General features: G+C 33.4%; 2 protein-coding genes across 5 annotated transcripts in view; both read left to right on the top strand.

Moving 5' to 3' along the window:
- Positions 1–21,500, top strand: part of LOC143910977 (uncharacterized) — a 124,120-nt gene that overhangs the window by 7,693 nt on the left and 94,927 nt on the right. The gene's annotated exons all lie outside the window — the stretch shown is intronic.
- The window catches only part of LOC143910247 (zinc finger MYM-type protein 1-like), a 396,863-nt gene that overhangs the window by 364,188 nt on the left and 11,175 nt on the right, over positions 1–21,500 (top strand). The window lies entirely within an intron of this gene.

Genomic DNA, 21,500 nt, shown 5'->3' with positions numbered 1-21,500 from the left:
CGCGGATGTGATCTTTTCTTTCACCGAATATTCTCGACATTGATTTTTCCGTACATGAATTTTGCGGACACTGATTATTCCGTTAATAACTGATTAAATCGGAGGTTGAACAAATCAAAGATTTGCGTAATTTTTTTTTAAATAATATTAAAAAAAATTTGTCCAGAATAATCTATTTCTGGAATAATCAGCGTTCGCAAAGATCATGCACAGAAATATCATCAAAGTTCGTTGCTGGAAACATCATGTACGGAAAAATCGGAATCAGAATTTTATTGTCCCGCCGATTTATCTGCAGGCAAATCTCTACGTGGGTGTCCACCTTTACGATTCGAGTTTTCGCTCTATTGTACACATAAAATGTTTATCATCTATGTATAATATAGCAAATTAACATAATAAAATCTTATATCTATGTATTTCAGTCCTATGTGGAATGGGTGTTATAATATTATTCATGGATTTAATATTTGTCCAAGTGACTCGTAGCTTTCGTGCGTGATTTTATTTTTATTTTTCGGGCAAATATTGATTTATTATATATATTTCGAAATGGTTGGGTATCCGCGTCTTAGCAGGGCTTCGGTGTATGAACGCGACCGCCAAACGTTTTTCATCTTGATATTACCGACCGTAAATTTGAGCCCGGTTAGCCCAAACCTGCAATAAATATTGCGACCTATTTACATTCACTTTTGAATCTAAAATGACAGAGATTTCTTACCCGTTGTTACAAATATGCTGGCGTCGTTTCGGCGACGTTTACAAATGTGTTTCGGAACAAAATTATTTGTGACGGAGGTATCAAACGTTGCGTGTACGAAATAATTAAACTGAAAGCCTCCCCTTTCATGCGGACAACTCAATGATAAATATTTTTAAAGTTGCCTCGTCGTTAGCGTTGAACGTTTGGTGAAGACATTTTTCACATTTTGTGCTTGCTAAACGAGTCGCAGTGTTGAATAAGTAACCACCTACACACACGTACATTGTGTGTTTGTATTGTGTTTGTCAGTGTTAAGTGGGGCGCGACGTTTTAGTTAAATAATATTCATAGTGTGTCTTAAACTATTAACTTGATATGAAGTAAGTCGCATAAAGTGCAAACTAGCGTGACAGTAGGTAGTACTGTAATGAAAATTGTAGTTTTGAGTTTCAAGTATTTTTGGTTTAATACAACTGCTGTACAATATGTAAATGTATATATAATATTATAGTACTCAGGATATTAGTAGTTTGGTATAAACTTTGTGCCGATTTTAGATGAATTTTGGTTACGAATACCTTTGCATTTCGAAGATACATATGCACATACATATGTACTTCATCAGACAAAGTAGCCAATACGCAAGTTGCAAGCACATATCTAGAATATACGTGTATTATAACGTGTAATATACGTGTATTATACGTGTATGTATTATAAGTGTATTATACATCAATGGTTGCAATCGAATTCATATGTACTTGACGAGTTTGAAAGACCGAAGAACACATATATACATACATACCTACAGGATGAATTTAATTTGAACATATTCGTAGGTACATAACTAAAATACTGTTATTAAATCAATGTAATGTTTATTTATTTTACTCTACACACTACAAAAATGGAACTTACGTAAAATTCAGGGCTGTCACTTCAAAATTTACGGACTCCGACTATGACTTTTACTTAGGGCTGTGGAGTCGTTAAAAAAAAATCACGACTCCGATATTTACCAACAACACGACTCCGACTCCGACTCCAACTCCGACTCAAAAATGTTAAATTTTATCAGCATAACAATAAAACAAGATCAAACTTTATTAATTATTTATTTGAATTTATTCTTAAAAACAACATTGCTTCTATTAAATCTGTATTCGTAGAAGCTCTCAAATTAGAATTGAGGATTTTAAGAGCGGAAAATAACCGCTCTACGGATACTTGGATTGGCAGCAATGCTGTAACGATCATCGCTGAATCTTTTACGATTTCTGGATACTGCTGTATTGCCATTTTAATTCGTGTTGTACATATTATATTGAATTAGAATTTTTATTGATGTAATTTAAAAGCCCTTGTTGTGAATAGATACTGAAGTATAGTTCCCAGCATTGGCTAAATTAATTATTCCCCATTTTTCAACGAACTAGCATCCTACCGTTTGCGTTACAGGAACCAGCCCGGGTTGTAAATTGCAAAGAACATGTTACCTGCACCGTCAGACGAGCGGCGTTTTCAACAGCTCTGAAACATGCATTTTGCAGTCTTCCGGTCTGTCTGTCCGTCTGTCTTTTCCCCAGTGCAAACAATCCAATCCCAGTTCGTTTTCGACCCGAGAATTCCAGTCGCCACTTCCCTCGACCCGTTCCCGCACTCTGCGATATAATGAATGTTTGTAAATAGCGGATTTAATTTCACGCCTCGCCAAGTTTTCGTTTCTTTTTTTCGTTTATTAATTTCGCTCTTATATCATTTAATTAAAACGATTGCGGTGCGTCTCGGGTATGTACATAGTTGTTTGCCGGCCGAGGGTGAGAAACGCTTGACGTTATATTTCCAATTTTATCACTCCCAGGATGTGCTTTGTTGCTTGCAAATTGAAATATAACGAAATTATAAGTCAAATATGAATGATTTTCCCACGGGACGCTTTTAAGATTTGGTATAAATAAAAATCAGTTGCATGGAAGCGGAATTGTATTTATTTTATTTTTTTTTAATATAAATTCGCATTTATTTGTTTGTTTTATTGCTACTTGATGCTAGAAGTGCAATATTTTTCGACACTACATATATTCGTGTATGTATTTTATATGAAATTTTCATAAGGAACATCCGAAATATCTTGAATAAGATACTTCTTATCAATATCTTGTTTAAGTATTAAGAAACATAATATATGTATTTATAATATTAATATTTGATGATATTATGTTTCAACGATACGTACATGGTTCATTGGTTAATTATTTATAAACTGAGTGGTTTAAATACCACGATTTTCCTTATGATAACGAGTATGTTAATCGCCGCTAGCAATCCGGATTAACCTTTACATATCAAAATTTGCCAGTTTACATTTGATTAAATTAACGAGACATTTTCGTACTTATTGTATTCGTTTTGTGCATACATATAGCAGTATAGCTCAATGGTTGCGTTAATGCTAAACCACCGAGAGGTTCCCAGGTTCAAACCCTGGGTTGACCTCGATTGAAAAATAGTACATACATATATCTGTAGTAAAGCTGGTCTGGCCGGGATATTTGTGACTCCAAGTCGATCGTTTCTTATCAGAGTTTCCCTATTTATCTGATTTCACTGTTGAAACGGTTCCTCATCAAATTGGCAAAACCATCCACTAAAATGTCGCCACTATTTAAATATGTTTTTATTGAAATTTATCATCTATAAATTGAATACCAAGAATACAAGTTGAATACCATTAGCGTCACTCAGGGGAAAAATATAAATAAATTTAAAAAATGCTATAATGACGCTCTGAAGAAAATCTGTAACGTCACCAAGCAAAATTATAATAAATAAATCACCCAACTTTAATAAATAATTGAGACGTTCGTGCTACGACTAGCGAATGCTGTTCGTGCTGTCGATTTATTTGAAGAATTTTTGAAAATATTAAATAGTTCTATCATTTAATGAGATTTTCGGTACGCGGAGGGATTCATCGCAGTTGTAGATAGATAATTTTGGGCACATTTCGGTAATTTTCGTGTAAAATATAGCACAAAGACACGACGATGAGTACGTGGCCCCTTCATAATGCGGTTTCTCGGATTCGCGTGTATAATTTATTCTGCCACGTAGAGGCCGCATATGTGTTACGCTAAAATATAATACTACTTCATTTGGGGCCGTAACGCGCTTTTCCATTTTACCCTACACTCTGGTAATCAACTTCAACATATTCACCTCCCTTTTCGACCCGGTAATGAATCTCTCCGGATAACGTCGGCGCTTGATTTTTTTCTTATTCTTTTTTCGAGTGTAGGGGTGGGACATGGGGAGAGAGGGGGGGGGGGGGGTTATACCGCTTTTTTCGTAGCAATTTTTTCCATCTTATTCCGACTCCTCCCTCCCCTCCCCCTCCCGTTTTCACTTTTTATCATCTGTAGGTGCGTGCCATCGTGTGGTATGAATGCGTATGCTTGTATTTATTTTCATCGCGGCTTTTATCTACCATTATTTTTTATTTCATTTTCCATCGTTTCACTTTGGGACGACAGTGGGAATGCGACAGTGGAATAATATGGACTTACTGCATACTATCATAAAGTTTGTTTATTCGTGAGATTATTTTTTCGTACGCACAATTGACAATATTACGGTGCGCAATAAGAGCATATTGACCGTACAATCTTTTATTTTATTACTTTTTTTTATTAATTGTATCAAGTTGATGTGGATTGACGTCGTGAGTATTTTCATTTTTGTACTTGGCTTAATGTTCGTCGTTGGTTAATTTCATTGAAATTTCCATAGAAAACGGCTCTTTGAATCACCTTATTTCCGAGTCAATTCAAACTTTTCTACTTCAATAGCGCTGAAAATTAGTTCAATTGCCGATAATAACAGTTTGGGCTTTGAATTAAAATGGTATGTGTATTTAGGGTTGTCAACTGAGAAGTAAAAAAAGAGGTTATTTCTCAAAAATATTTAATTTTATTAAAAATTCACAATAAAGCCTCGACAGTAAGAACTATGTATGTATTTCCATATGTATGTAGTTAAAAAAATACCATAGGATCGCTCAGAAAAGCGGTTGCCAAACATTTCGGACCTCAAGGACCGTTAAAATCCCAATTTTAAATCCCGTGGATCAACTAACTACATGAATTTTTTAAACATAAATTTGTAAAATAATGATCAGAAAACTTCCTTTTAATTTACTAATTCTTGAAATCTCATTGCATTTTTGCTGGTGCATTCACTTTCTTAATGTTCACTAAGAAGTTTTTTTTTTTTAACCAAATAGTGTTACGTGAATTATATAGTTATATAGACTCATAAATCAAAAGTTATCAACAATAAACCTTGAAAAAAGAATTGTTGGTTAGATCAGACTTTAACTTAAAAGATATTTAAAGAGTGTGATCGTTAATTTTCAATAATCCTAGAACTACGCGATTTGAACTTTCCAAATGCTTATTTTATTATAAAAAATCGTAAATTATTATTTTATCATTACAAAATATTTAAAAGTTGACTTAATCAAAAAAAGGTCGTTTTGAGTGTATTTTTCAAAAGAGAGAGAATAAAATTATGTTGTCAAAAGAGGAGACGCGTCCTCTTGAAAAGAGACCTGTTGGAAACCCTGATGAATTATAACAATAAATTAAAAAAAAAAAATTGTGTATCAAAAGCTATTTTTTTTATTTTTAATTAGTTTCGGAAAGTTTTTATTTTAGAATTTTATAACGTTTTAAATTCAGTGTAATTTTAACAGCGCTAAAATGCAATATGTTTTTGCAAACTTGTTATAGAACTTTTAAGTAATTAAAACTATCGCGTAAGTTGAGCGGAGGGAAGTGGAAAAATGCATATTTTCTACTATAAATTTTCCGTTTTTAATTTGAAACACTTTAGTAATTCACTTCTTGTCATGATGTATTTAAATGTTAATATCGAGTTCTTTTGAGTTGTCAGTTATTCTTATACCCATCGTGTAGCGGATTAATTAATTAAATAATTTATTTTTACAATGGTATTATTCCCTTTATTTCTTAATTTAATTTAGTCATTTGTTAATTGGTTGCATTGTGACATGTGATTTTTTATATACGTATACATACATGTACATATGTCTGTATATATGTACGTACATAGTTGCGTGTCAAGCGTTTTTCGTGTGGGAGATTTGGACTGAAATTCGCGAACTTTGTTGGTATATTGTAATTAACTTGATTGCTAACAAAAGTTCGGTTAATTCAGCCATAAATATACGTGTTCTGCAGTGGCCCACACTCCAGTATCTCCTTTGTCTATTACATTATGCGGCTAATCTGCTTCCTTAGGAATTCTCATCAATATTTATTGCGCGGCTGAGGAAGCTTTCTCTCTCTCTTTCTCTTCTCACGCGAAGCTGAACCTGTGTCATTGTCATTCAAATTGAATCAGGAGAGGGTTAAACGGGGCGACCAGACGACACCCCATTAAAATATATCAATTATTGCCATACAAAAGAACGAGTAGATATACATACATGCGGGTGACACACTATTAAAATTAATTAACCGTTTCATCTCGATACAATTACTCGACGTTGGCTAAGTAGTTTTTAATGCACACCGTGACTCAGGTGTAAATACCCTATGTACATATACATAGTGGTTTACTGTGCAAACTCTACCGGTCACTTTTTACTGAACCTTTTAGCAAATGGAGCTCGTTACTAATCGTGATATAATTGAATTCGTCCAAGGTGGGTTGAGCGATAAACGTATGAAAATGGATTTGGGGTTGTATCGATCCACTTTGTCCCGTTGATTTTTATTGTGCTTGTATTTATATCGTTTGACTCGTTTTAATCAGGCATCGACTCGTTTATATTAAACTTTTTTTCTATTATGTACGTAGTAACAATAGATGAAGTTTTTTTTTTCTTTATTCCTTATTTAATTTAGCGCATTTTTTTGCGATTTCGATTAGTTTGAAATCACTAAATGAATTTTTATGAAAAGGTTTTTCACATAAATATGTAAATTTTATTCAGATCTTAATATTTTCTTTTCGCTCATTTTGTTAGCGCGTGACACAACTGAAACATTCACACTTTATGATTATGGTATTTTAGGTTAAATCTTAATATATACATACTATTCGTATTTATATACATATATATACTATATAATCCTGTGTTGAAGATATGCCGAAAGCTTATTTAAATTATCTTCTCTTGGATGTAATTTGAAATGAAGTTTCAGCACTAAAAATATATTTTTTTTGTGAAAATCTCAAGTTGTCTTCGAACAGATATCGTTTATAGGGGAATTGCAATTACGTTGTTGATGTCGCCCGTCACTATGATACTGGGAAAAAGTTTTTCAGTCAATTTACGTCACGTCAATATCGAATCATCAAAAAAAGTTGTGCGCTCGCGAGGAAAGCTCTCAGACTATTGAGTTCAATCAAACTTTCGCTCATTATTGTTATTGGCTTTTTTTTCTCTTTTCTCCCACCTTTATACCCCTGCCCCTTTCCGTTTGCGTAATGGCAATCTTATCGCAGTGGCCGACTACCCTATTATTGTCTAAAAGTCGATCGAGTTTTTGTTTTATCCTGGTACCCATCCTTCGGAGGCCATTACTTAGTCCGCTAATCGGGATGATTTCCCAAAGGGTTGTTCGCCGCACTGTGTATGTCAGCATATGTAGATATTGTATACGGCATGTGATTAAATCGTAATACATTTTATGTACGTAATGTAATCTACATATTTATTACTCATTTTAATGTGCAATTCACATCCGCGTATTGAATCATATTATTTTATTTTCACATACCGAAGTTTCAAAAGTTCATATTTTGTGATATTTCCAATCTGAAAGTTTGTATTTTGTGATATTTGCAGCCATACAATAGTTCGTTTTGTTGATGGCCTCCTACAGCCGGAAAAACTTCCAGCTGATGGAAAAAGCTTTATGTCGAAAGCCACACCTTGAACGTTGCAAAACTTGTCCCATTTTCGACAGTTTTCCTTGCGCCAAAACGTATGAAAATAACCGGTTTCAATTTTCAGCAATCCGTTTCACTAAATTATTTTCACAATATGTGATTTGACTTATATGAGTTTTGTTTGTTATATACATATACAAATTTTATAACTATCGATGTATACATATTATGTATGTATATCTAAATATACATATGTACATGCTACCGGGAAATTGGAGCAATGATATTTGAACTGCTGCAGTACATACATACATACATATAACGTTGCTGGCTTTGTTTAATATTGCTTTTTCATCTACCTGCATAAAATACTCCATCGAATATATTTGAATAGTCCATCGTCAAACATAGTATCAATTTTATGATTGAAACCATTTTTCTGAAAATTCGCTATAAATATTATATTAAATTTTGTACTTTTATTAAGAGTGAAACTGAAATAAATAATAGTATAGCAGCTTCTGGTAAACCCTACTTTTACATTGTTCTACAATATATATTCTACTTTACAACTCGATGTATGTATGATATATTTTAATGGGGTGTCGTCTGGGGTGTCGTTATGAAAACACTCGGAATTTAAAAATAAAGTATATTTTAGATTTTAATCTGCATTGATTCTGTTTGTTTTGTGTGTTGAATTAATTGATTTGGATAGTAGTACATCGGCTACGTCTAGAATAGTATGCAATTTGTGCATATACACCTGTGCTTTCGACGGAAAACGGGTGTTAAAAGTGTCGGAAAATGCGACTTCCGTTTATCTACAAAACTCGGTTAGTGGGGTACCAAAATGTTTCATACAGCTGTGTATGTATGTAAGTTTTATTGTGTACATAATATCACTTCGAACTCAATATGCAAGGTATTATAGAATACAATTAATATAAATGATTTTCGTATTCGCGAGGTTTCGTTTTCACCACAGCCAGAATGGCATTGACATTTTTGAATGTTAAAAACGTCTTTTAATACACATAAAGTGGCAAAAGGTGTTTTAGGGATTAAATGAAATACGTTTCGCTTCCGTGACGGTCTCTTTCTTCCGTATTGCTTGCGATAAGACATTTTACGGCGGCTTTATCCCGTCCAATCGAAATAGGAATATAATATAGGTTTAATACGACAGACGTAGGTATCTTTCAGCTTATGAAACGTTTAAAATTAACTTTTCTCTCGTCGTTCTTACCATACCGCGCGCATACCTTCTGGTGGAGCTTTTTGTTTTATGCGGCTCACCTAGCGACTTAGTAAATTTACAGCTTTTAGAGGGTCGCTCGTGCTTTGCATAATTGGAATTGTGGTCGCAGCTTTATTTCAAGCGGTCACAGAGGGCAAATTGTTTTAGTCGTCGGACGTCTTCCGTTAAGTTTCGTGGTCGTTCGACGTGTTGTTAACGATCCCTCCCAAACCGCACAGTACAAACTGCATGATGGGTTTGACCTTTCGGCGTCTTTAAAAAGCTTTCGACTCGTCTTATGTCGTGATTTATGAACGAAGCGATGCGTATCGAATCGCTAAAATATACAGATAGATTGAATCTGAAATTACTGTGTATTTTTATGTAAATCGATGAGTTCTTTATGAAAGCTTGAAAGGTTGAAATTATAATTCTGTATAATATTTACAAATTTTCTCGGAAACGCTAATCAAAATTTTCATTTGGTTTGCAGCAATCTTTTGATTTTTTTGCCTTTAAATGAGTTTTTGTATTATATATTTTTATTTTTATACATACCAGGAAATATGTATCCCGACAGCATTTATTTATTTATTCTTCAAGAATACTTGAGAGGCGGCATAGGTGATGGACCAAGGGGTTTGTGAATCAAAATAATAAAAAAAATGTAAAAAAACAAAATAAAAAAATGGAAACGAAATATAAATCACAAAAAAGCTCAAAAAAAAAAAACAAAAGAATAAGCCAAAATAAATAGATTGTTACTTTATTTTATATTTTTATAATTTATTCGTCCTTATTTTATAGTATGTCGTCATTGAATTTAAACTGATATATTTAATAAAACTTTTATTACATACTTTGATATAAGTAGAAAAAACGGCTCTCAATAATGAATAAAAATGTTGTCTTTGTATTTTTTTCTGCAAATATAGTAGGTGTTCGTTAGGCTATTTATTGATTATATTATTTAACCAGATGCTTGCCTATAGCAAATATATTTTTATACAGTTATATTAAAGGAAATTATGAATCAAACGTATATTACACGAAGTTTACATAGTTAATTATAATTTTTCATGTTGAAAATTTTCTAGCCGGTTCGTACCCTGCGGGGGATAATTTGCTCCCTCATATTGAAAACCAAATACTGCTACTGGCTATAATTAGTTAATTAAAAACAGTACCCGTCGCCCGATTAAAAAGTGTTCTTAAGGGAAATTTATACATTGCTGAATTGCTGTGCAGGCCTGTAATCGAATTTTCGTCTAATTTAGCCAATATATTGGACACCTTGGCGGTTGTTTTTCTTCGTCGCTTTTTTCCCAACTACCTTTACCCGATGCGGTCCATTAGAGATGAGCCTGAATTAATCTGAAAATGTTGAAACATGACGACGTAATGGTATTTTCATTAAAATCCCCAGCACGCTTACCCCGCGCTTATATTCCGTTCTACACCGCGGTTGAAAATATTATTAACGGCATTTATAATGTATACGAATTCACATTCCTTTCGATATTACATACAGCAGAGGCACGTCGATATTATATTTAATATGCAATAATATCGTAATAAACGTATTATATATTACGGTTTCACGGAGCCATGTTGTAAACGGCGCAGGTTATGTATGTATGTATGTATGTATATAATTCACCCTTCTTACAAAGTGGCATCGAATCGATCGTTTTACCATTCGCAAGTTGAATGAATTCGTAATTCGACAGCTTCAAAATTGGAATCCATTATGGGGCTACAGATGAATATCGGGAGCTTTCAGCGATCAAAACACACTGTACCCGTGAAAGTCGATTTGAACTTCGTTATTAAACCGACGTTTCTAGTGCACTCGCGTTCAATTCCGCCTCGCTTCATTACCCCCGTTATTGAATCTCCAGCTTTGCGATATGTCCTTTTGGATGCTTTAATTTAAAATAAACGTGTTGTTGTCATATACAGCGATGATGCACGGTGTGCCGCGTAAGGTTCTCGAGGAATTGAGCACGTTGATTAAACCTTAATTAGGTCTAACCCTTCCGCCGCGGCAGCCAATAAAACCTAAATAATATCCCGGAGAGTCGCGCGTCGTCTCCGTCGGTGGGGACACGAATTGTCTACCCGGGTTAATTTACGGTCGTTCGTCGGATCCCGGGATTCTAGAGTCCCGGGATCTTCTCACGCAATCTTACCCGCATAAATTCAACGTTACACACTCGTGTCTTAAGAACGCACGCGCGTGTTAACCACACGCGCCGGTTGGTACTACCGCTCTAACGTCAACAACTTTTACGGCCGTCTCGTGAGATTTTCCCGGGAAAAACCCTAACATTGAACGTACGTTGTTGGGTACGTTTATTCATAATTAAGTGCACTTTGGACTTTTTTTTTGAATTTCCCGAAAAATCGAATTTTTGGGAAATCTAATCATGATCTGTTTGAATTTCCATTTCCCAAAGTATATTTTTATATATCGTTGATGTAAGCCATAGCGTAGCTCTTTGGTTAAACGATTGTTGATCAGGTGAGAGGTTGCAGGTTCTCACATAGCCAGCAATATATCTCGGTGGTTGCGTTAATGCTAACAACAATTCAAAAGTATTTCGGACGTGGTTTCCTATCAGAGTTTGCCAATTTATCTGATTTCATTGTTTGAAACGGTTCCTCATCAAATTGGCAAAACCATCCTACCCACTATGTCACCACTATTTGAATATGGTTTCAAAAAAATTATAATCTATAAACGTGTATACGTTCAAGCTTAAAATCATAGGTGTCGCTTAGGGCAAGTGTAATATCACTGGTAAAATATAAATAAAAAATGCCTTTGCAAAATGGTTGAAATCATCGGAAAATTGATTTGCAAATCTGTTTATTGATGCTGGTTAGATCTTGGTTATTATTTAATTTTTATAAAATTTTCGTTTTTATCCGACAATTCTGTGCAACATTCACAAATATAACTCACCAAAATCTATTGGAAAATGAGCTTCATGACATTTGTTTTTTTTTTTTACATTTAATTTAATATCTTAATTGTATTGCATTTCGTGCAATATTTTGGTTTGAGATTTGAACGGGAAAACCCTTTCAAGACTAGAAGCAATCAAAAACGCAATACAATACCTGCCGTTCAAAGTGAACGAAACGTATATTTTTCACTGTCTCGAATTTCACTGTGATATCTTATTTCAGTTTTGTTTTAAACAAGAGTTCAAAAATATAAACGTTGTCTAATTTTTTTGCAATAAACAGATCGACATTTCTGTGATTGTTGGGTGAAAAGTCATCGCTTTTATTATTTTTACCTTTTAATCATTTAAAATATATCTTCTTATTTTATATTTTCAACTGATTTTGGTAAAGTATTTTTTTATAAAAATTATCTTAAATAAGTATGCCTACATATGTCAGTTTGAATTTCAGGCCAACAATCAAGAGTTATGTAATTTGGAGTCTTTCGTTTAATATTCAGAAAAGAACATATGTATATTTGAAAGTGGCGGAAGTCCAATTTTCAGTTCAAAAAATAATATTTCTGTTTGACTTAATTCACAAATTGTTATCACTTCTTTTAATTCGATATGTCCAGAATCTCGAAAAAGCAGAATAAACTTATACCAGGCCACCGGTATTTTTGAATATTGTAAAACGCAAAACATTATGTTTAATGTTTTGCGAGATATTTCTCGAAATGACGAATGGTGGACTTACGCCACTTTCATATATATCGGCCCATATATGCATACAGACTATCACTATCAATTAAATCATTCAATCCTTAACACGTTATCTTCTATTAAGGATCTTGGTGTAATACTCAATAATAAACTAGATTTCTCTGAACATATTTCTTGTATAACCAACAAAGCATTTAAATCTCTTGGATTCCTACTCCGCTCAACAAAACCCTTTAATGAACTTAAATTACTTTATTTTTCCTTTGTAAGGTCTCACCTTGAATTTGCCTCAATTATCTGGTCACCTTTTTATTTATCTCATATTAATTGTATTGAGAAAGTTCAACTTAAATTTATTAAATCCTTACGCTACCTTTTTCCTACCTACATATACCCATTCTACTGTTTCCGATATTTTAAAAATCCTATCTTTTAACAATCTTTCTGCCAGGCGACGACATACTGATGCTATATTCTTCTTTAAGCTCATAAATGGTTTCCTTGATTGTTCTGATTTACTGAATAAGGTTTTTTAAATCAGAATCTCAGTTCGATACTCTAGACTCGTTGCACTCTTTTCACTTGATCCTTTCAATACTAATTCCCAAAAATATTCTTATCTGCAGCGCGTTTATCGTATGTTTAACGGAGAGCTGAATGAGGTTGATCTATTTGGTATTTCCCTACATCAATTCAGGTCTAACATCAAGAGAATATTGACCGATTGATTCATTTCTTCTCCTATTCTATTTTATAACCTTTTTCCAATCTTTTTATACTTTAGTTTAGTTATGTAATGTGCTATTTAATCATGTTATAGCTTTCATTCTTTTCCTTTTCATTTGTTTATTTTGTATTTACCTTTTTCATTTGTTTTATATTTGTAAATTTCAATTTCTTCTTTATTCTATTTTATAACCTTTTTCCAATATTTTAATACTATAGTTTAATTATGCAATGTTCTATTTTGTCATGTTATAGCCTTTATTCTTTTCTTTTTCATTTGTTTTCCTTATATTTATCTTTTTCATTTTTTTTATAATCTTTGTAAAAATCTGTTATTGGACTCGGAAATTACATATAGTATATATTTACTATTTGTTTTTTATACATATCTACATCCTGTTGTCTGTTGATTTTTCAATAAATAAAATAAAATAAAAATACAGACAATTTCTAACTACTAGTAGCATGCATAGAGACGTCATAGCTTATTGTACATAATGTAATTCGATAAGCATTGGTTCCGAATGCAACGTTTGCAGGCCTATTTCCCTTATGGAATTTTCACTGCGTTTAATATTCACACGGCGATCGTGCACTCGTAACATAACATTTATTCAAGTCGTGTAAGTGTTAAATCGAAACGATCCTTTTGCCGAGACAAATACGTTTTGTATGCATTGCTGAAGTCGCTCTAGGGATTGCACGTGCTCGCGAAGGGGGTGCACTTGCACACTCAGTGTCGCCAGATGCACACCTGCTCTTTGTACACGTGACGATCACCACCACACGCATCTTTCTATACAATTTCCCGACGGGAATCTTCCCATATCCCGGCGAAAGTTCTTCTCTTTCGGTTGAACTCATCCGACTTTCTGCCGCCGTATCTGCAGCTCGTTTTGGCGAGTTAACGAGTTCACGCCCCGCGACTACCTGTTAGAATCTTCCGACTTTCGTTTCGTTGAATCGCGAAGCGTGCCTAGAAATAATTAACGGAATTTCAGGCGTAGCCTCGTTGTATTAAAATGAAGAGAAAAAAAGATAAAACGGCCGTCGCTTATTTGGATAAATACATACATACATACGTTACATATGTATGAGCATTTTCAAGTCCGACTCTTGAAAAAATGATTTTGCCACTTGTTATTTTTCGTATGTTCAAATTCAAATTTTTGGTGTAAATGGTGTGTTATTCTTTATTTTATATTTATTTTTCGATGCTGACTCCATTATAAATATATACGAATCGTAAAATGTGCGTAAATGATGCTCGTATAAACGAAGTCGTTAATTTGTAATATGTTGGTTTTCTCTCATCCGTAAACCAAACCATTTTTTAATATTTTTTTAATTGAACCTTTTTTTAACGTTTTCCTATTTTGTTGATTAATTAGAGTTTTGTTAATGTAGAGTTTCATTAAGAAAATCATCTTCACGTGAATGATATCACTAACTGAATGAATAGTGTTTGAAAATATTTTCTGTATGTATTTCATATTTTATCACGTTGAATATTTATTTATTGATTACATTAAAACGTACATATATAACATTACATTGATAACAAAAAGGTTCTAAAAAAAATTGATACTAAGAATAATGACCAAATAATTGAAATTTGAAGGAAGAAAAGGAACAACAAAAAGGATCAATATGATGGGAATATTGTTAAAAAAAACCTCGTAAAGAGCAAAATCTATTAAAAAATTTTTACAGAAATAGTTAGTAGAATAGGGATTTTTCTGAAATAATGAAAGATTATGTAAATATCTGATTGGACATTGGAATAGGATCTTACTTAATTAATATGGACTATCAATTATATAATTTAAAAGCTTAAACAAAAATATAAATCACAAATTTTCCTCCTAGATTGTATGGAAACAAAGCGATTTGTGTGCATTTGTGAAAAAAATGTAATCTATTTTATAATGCCGAGTCGCAATTCACCGTATACGTGAGTACTATTGAGAATTACATACTTTAGAAACTTATTGATTCGGGCTTGTTAGATTGAAAATATACAGAACCAATACCTACATATGCATGTGTGTCCATAAATATATTTTTCTCCCATTTACGGCGAATTCAAATACAAATCTGAAACATTCATAATAATAACACACTAATAATTTTCTAAATATTGATCATTTCTATATAATCTTCTCACATTTGTAACTCCTTTACTGATGTGTAACACACTTTATATGATATATTCGGCAATTTAATTAGGTTTATCGATCTTCGTTTGAGTATATGTACATCACATGTACACGTCATGATCATATGTAGTAAAGATCAGATGATGTAAATGATCAAAGTCGTCGACGTAAATGTTTTTCTATATACATATGTATATGTAAATATGTATGTATGATACGTTTAGACAATTTTATCACGCTAATATTGTTTTTACTTCTATAAATATATATAAGCATATGTATGTATGTATGACTGTATGAGTACATACATGCATACGATATTTGCGAATATAGCATTAAGTGGATTACGGCGTCGAACGTAATTAAAAATCGTCACGTTCGCGCCGGGCGGGGTCGAAACGTGATTAGGCATCCGCGTTCGGGGAAACCTCCCTAATCGTCTCACCAGCCACCCCTCGGGGTATTCCCTATAGGATAATCGATATTAGGCGGTGTTTTCTAGACGACGGAGCGCTTTTCGCGGATAATTGCTTCCGATTGGAGACGCCGGTGATTGGAGACGATCCGCCATGCATTCCGCGTACGGGAAAACTCCGACCGCGCGCCCGGAAAACTCATTAGCATAATCTCGCCGCGGCGCACTCTGGCCGGAAAATCGTATTATTCGATTATCGGCGTCTATCTGTTTGCAGCTCCTCTTCTTCGAACATTAAGTTCCAAGTGTTCGACGTGCTTCAAAGCGCGCGATTGATTCGAATTCGTCTTACTTCGCTCGCAGCGAAAAGGGATTTCGCATTAGTAAACCCTCTCCCCGTTTTCGAGAGCTTTATATAGACTAAATTTATTTATACGTTCATTCGGATATTTGTGTGAAAATTTTAAAACGTGCATGAATTGATTTAAACAAAATTTTGTTTATTTAACCATTTTTCCGATCATAAAAATCGACATATTAATATGAATACTTGAAAGTCTGCTCAAAACTCTTTTATCTGCGTTATTATATTATAATAATATATTTATTTTGATGACAAAACAAACAAACCGTATCATCCTTGCAATAAATATTTGCATGTATGCACATATGTATATGTGTAGGTTGCAAACAAAATAAAATAAGTAAACAGGTTAAACGATGAGGAAATATATGTATAAAGTATAGGAGTACAAATGCATATATTGAAAATAGCAATGTACGTATTTGACTAGGCATATAGTACGGATGCGGTGCATCCGCTTTAAAATCGCCAGACAAATTGAACGACAGATTAACGGACGGCTGCTTTAAATGCAATTCTCATCTTCTCGAATGATAGATTGCACATCAGACGACAGGTAACCTTTCAATGTGCACAGATGCAATTATTAAAATGGTAATTATTAAAATTGAGTTGGATCTTTCAGGCGAGTTTAATAAGGCAAGATTCGATAAGTTCCGAATCTTGCCTTATTAAACTCGCCAGAAAGATCCAACTCAATTTTAATAATTGCATCTGTGCACATCGAAAGGTTACTCGTTATCTGATGGGCAATCTATCATTCGAGAAAACGAGTATTACGTTTAAAGCTGCCGTTCTGTTAATCTGGCGATTTTAGAGCGGATGCACCAAATCCATATAGTACATATGAGCCGTTATGTTTGAAATTGTTTTAAGTCAACTTTTCTTTATTACGAGATATATTTCGCGAAATACGTATTTAAAAATACTGGTGGCCTGTAATAAGTTTATTCTGCCTTGCCGAGATTTCGGAAATATCGAATTAAAAGTAGTGATAGCAAGTGTTTTTGGAATTGAAAATTAGACTTCCGCTACTTTCAAATATAACGGCTCATATGTTTGTTAATACTATATTAATAATGTTTGTATCTTCTTCTTCATTATAATAATAATGAAGAAGAAGATACAAAATTGACGCCAACAAATCCTTATTACTGAAATTTTCATCCTGCAGAAGACAATGGAAAATTGTGAAAGTACGTTTCTTATGATGTCTCTCTCCCTCTCTCTCTCTCTCCAATGACTGAAAATGTTTTTTTTTTCATGAATAAATCTTATATGTAGAAGTGATATTTCGGAAACAATAAAATTGGTAGATTCGTTTACTTATTGTTTGTTGTTTTTTTAATTTTTTTTTTTAATTTTGATCATTTTATTAATTTCAAATAATTCGATTAATATTCTACATCCGTCTATACAATCTAATATATAATTTCGGAAGAGACTTTTTATGTATGTATGTATGTAAGTATTATTTCGTAGAATCCGTGACGTTAAATTTATGAAAAAAACAATTGAATCTATATAAATAAAAATTAATGTTTGTGTCACGTATGCGTTCTTATACCATTCAACCGATTGCGATGAAACTTACAGGAGTTATTGTATGTATGCCCGCGATTGTTTCTGTAAAAAAAATCGCCCAAAAACGGGAATGGGAACGGGAATGAGTGGCATTGCAACGCAATAATTTCTAATATTTTCGCATCTCCACCTGCGTTGTTCGGGTAAATAAACAAACAATTGAATAATTTAAATTGTGTTCGCCGCCTGCGTTATTGTGGCATTGCAACGCATGCCGGGTTCAGCTAGTATTCAAATAAATTTAATAAAAATGTTTACTGTTAGATTAGCCATGTTTCAGCGGTTTATATTACAAATACCGAGCGAAGCTGGGTAAAACCACTAGTATTTAATATTTTTAGTTCAAATTGGACTTTTAATTTAATTACATATGTATGTACCTACTTGAAATTTAAAGCTAAACTGTTAAGTTAATTTTGCGTTAGTAGATTATATATTTCGGAAATACCCGAAATGGAATAATTTGATTTGCGAAAACGTCTCTTTAGGAAATGTTTAATTAATATAATTACCGAGCTGGGACTCGGTCGGATGCTCTCGCTACACAAAGAAAAATGCTCACATTCGAATAGTTATGTAAATACATATTTACGAATGTGTAGGTGTTTGCATAGCGTAATCGGAGAGGGATTGAATTGTCGATTTTATTATTTGTGATCGCGTTCGATATTTGATTAATTTAAAGTTGACATGTGACAATCTCTATTTTCGACACGTTGCGTCGGGAATGGCGCGGCGTCAGAAAGAGTTGTAAAAGCTCGTCGCGGTGGAGCTTTTGCCAGTCACGTTTCGTATTCAAATAAGTCTCCACCGAACACGCAAACTTGCATTACCAAGGTGTCACGTCACTCACATTAAGTCAACTATCACTACCCCCATTCCGTCCCTAGATAGCACCCCCTTTTCCGCCTCTCAATAAACCGTCAGTTTTCCGCGAATCCACCACCGGCGAAGAAATTAACCCAATGACTTAACCGTTAATTCCGCGCCTGGTCGTAACAAAACTGCGAAATCTCCACTGTCACGTTTTTCGAATAGACTTTTTTTAATATCCAAGTCGAATTATTACGATATTAAAAGTGTGACCTAGATTCTGTCGGCTTATCGCGGTGTCGCATATAAAAGACAGCGATAAATTCCCGTATCGATTTTGTTTCCGCGTTTGAAGGTAATACGACTTTGACATAATTGTGCGAAATGCGTCGAAGGTGTGCTCGCTATTAGCGATATCGAAAATTACTCTTAATAGACGCTTTCAACGGCGACTGGGTGAGCGAGCGTTGAAATATTGTAATTATGTGCGAGCGAAAGTCCCCCCAATTTTGAAGGGGATTAAATTTTAAGTTTAGACAGTGTAATATTTCACATTTGACAGGGTTAGTTTATTGTATTTACGAATTTTACAAGAAAGTCGTGTTTTTATTTCAACAAATGTCCGCTACACGTGCCGGAAAATCCGACGAATCAGCATTTTCCATTAAGCGTTCCGCCCGCGCTCTGTGATTTAGTATACTGAGAGAAAAACTAAAAGTTTCATTTGAACTGTAAATTTTGTTGTCTGTTAATCCAACTTCTATTATTTTTAATTGACGTTGTAGTTACGAGTTGTATTTATTTGTGAACAATGAATGGGGATGATAGTTCTATTGGTACAATATATGCACCATAGTAAAAAGTATAAAGCGAACATTTAATTAATCTGTAATGTATAAGCCGAATCTAATTTTTGATTTTATTAATTATAAATTTCGCTAATTAATATCTCGAATTACTTCATCTATATCCCTAAAGTACATATAAAGCAGCTTAATTTATTACATTTATGCATGTATATTATGGGCTCAAGTCACACAATAAAATTATTTCGTTATTTCAGTGAAGTTCAATTTTTCTTTGGCTATAATAAAATTTGAGGCAATAGTCTACGTATTTTTAAAAGCTATACTATAATCAAATCGAATGTTCTTATGTAGTAGCTAATTTCAATTGTATATTCATTGCTACTACGTAAATTAGCAAACATGTAAATTTATCAATGTTGAATGATTCGAATAAGTCTTATGTTTAGAAATACACATATATTAATATTAATATTAATGGGTTGTTAAAAATATTAGTTGTGTAAGAAATTGGTAGAATTGAGGTTAAGATAAATTTGTAAAATTGTTTGGAACGCTTTCAAGTAGGAGATACATCGTCGTAAACCGCAAGTTTGGTCACCCTAGTCATTGTTGATGCCTCGCACATTTATAAACGACATTTTCCTAAAAGATTAATATGGAAACGTGACGCTTTCGTTGTATGCGACGCCACAAGAAACCCTAATTTGGATGGGTGAATGTGTCTACGTCACAATTTCAATTATGGGTTCAAGTTTATCTCGACGACATTGTACACAATGTATTTAAGTCGACCACAAGCGTTTCACGACAGTTTTTAATTGCTATCTTGAACTGATTTTGTCTTAAAATATCACGTTTCGACTTAATTTGCAAGTTGGCTGTAATGAAATATTGTTTTGTTTTATGACTTGGTTTCGAGCCGTCGCTTACTTTGCATTAATTATCAAAATTGTGAATTCTATTAAATTCATACTGATAAAAACTCTTAAGAAAACCAAATCGTTAATTGAAATTTTAATTAATATCGTAACTTTTCAAAAGCAAACAAATTTCGAACGCAAAATAAATGTTTGATGAGAACTTGTGCACGCCCAAATCAAAGCCTCTGATTTGGAATTTTATAAATTTAAGTTCGATCAATACATTTTTTTTTAATTTTAAGCGTTGAATCGTGCGTGCGGGTGTTAAGCAATTAATATTTTAATCCCATAAATCTTGAACGATTCTACATTTTTCAATTTTAGATTTGCGCGCGCGTTGGCGGTTAACGACACCCCCCCTTAAAATATATTGCCATTTTTATCATCGTCATTAGAATGTTGCGTTATTAATAACGGCGACGCGTTACCATAAATTACACTTAATCAGTACTGTCGTGTGGTATCGATTTTTCTCGCTTCGAAAAATAATTGCCCATAGAGTTGTAAATCATAACCGCAACCCCCGGGTCCTGAAATTTTTGTCTGAACGATGATTTCTCGCAATTTTATGCATCATTGAAGAGAATCCCGAGGATGTGCCCGCTCCACAAATACCGATGCGAGTCGTAATTCATCGAGAATTTCGTTTTCGTAACTCGACAAGGTAAATATTTTTTTAAAACGATAAGAAAGCAATACATCATCTTTCTTCGCCTCGATCATTATCGCTTGGTGTGAATCTTTTCAAAGCTGTAAGCGCTCAAACATTGTTTAAGTTACACTAAATCATATTTTACACAAAATGTGTACAGGAGTAAATTTTTAGCCATACATATATGTATGTATGTTTTTATAATATATTAGGTACATTTGTACATACACACATTTGTAGAATATGCATATAATTTATCACAGTTTTCTCATATGTATGTATTAAATATTGTATAATGATGCAATTTTTTCCTTTATTAGTTTGTGTATTTTACTTCATTTAACTTAATGAGGATTCTTATTTTTTTATTAATATTAATTAAGGTAATGAACATAATTCATTTTCATTGCCACTACCTTTCCATGCAAGTATACTGCTAAAATATAAATGGATGATTAAATCTTATTTTGTAATCTCTTTTGTTCAGAATCACATCGCGACTAATGAATCG

The sequence above is a fragment of the Arctopsyche grandis genome, chromosome 4, assembly GCF_051622035.1.
Source record: "Arctopsyche grandis isolate Sample6627 chromosome 4, ASM5162203v2, whole genome shotgun sequence".
NCBI lineage: Eukaryota > Metazoa > Arthropoda > Insecta > Trichoptera > Hydropsychidae > Arctopsyche > Arctopsyche grandis.
This window is presented reverse-complemented; position numbering and strand designations above follow the sequence as displayed.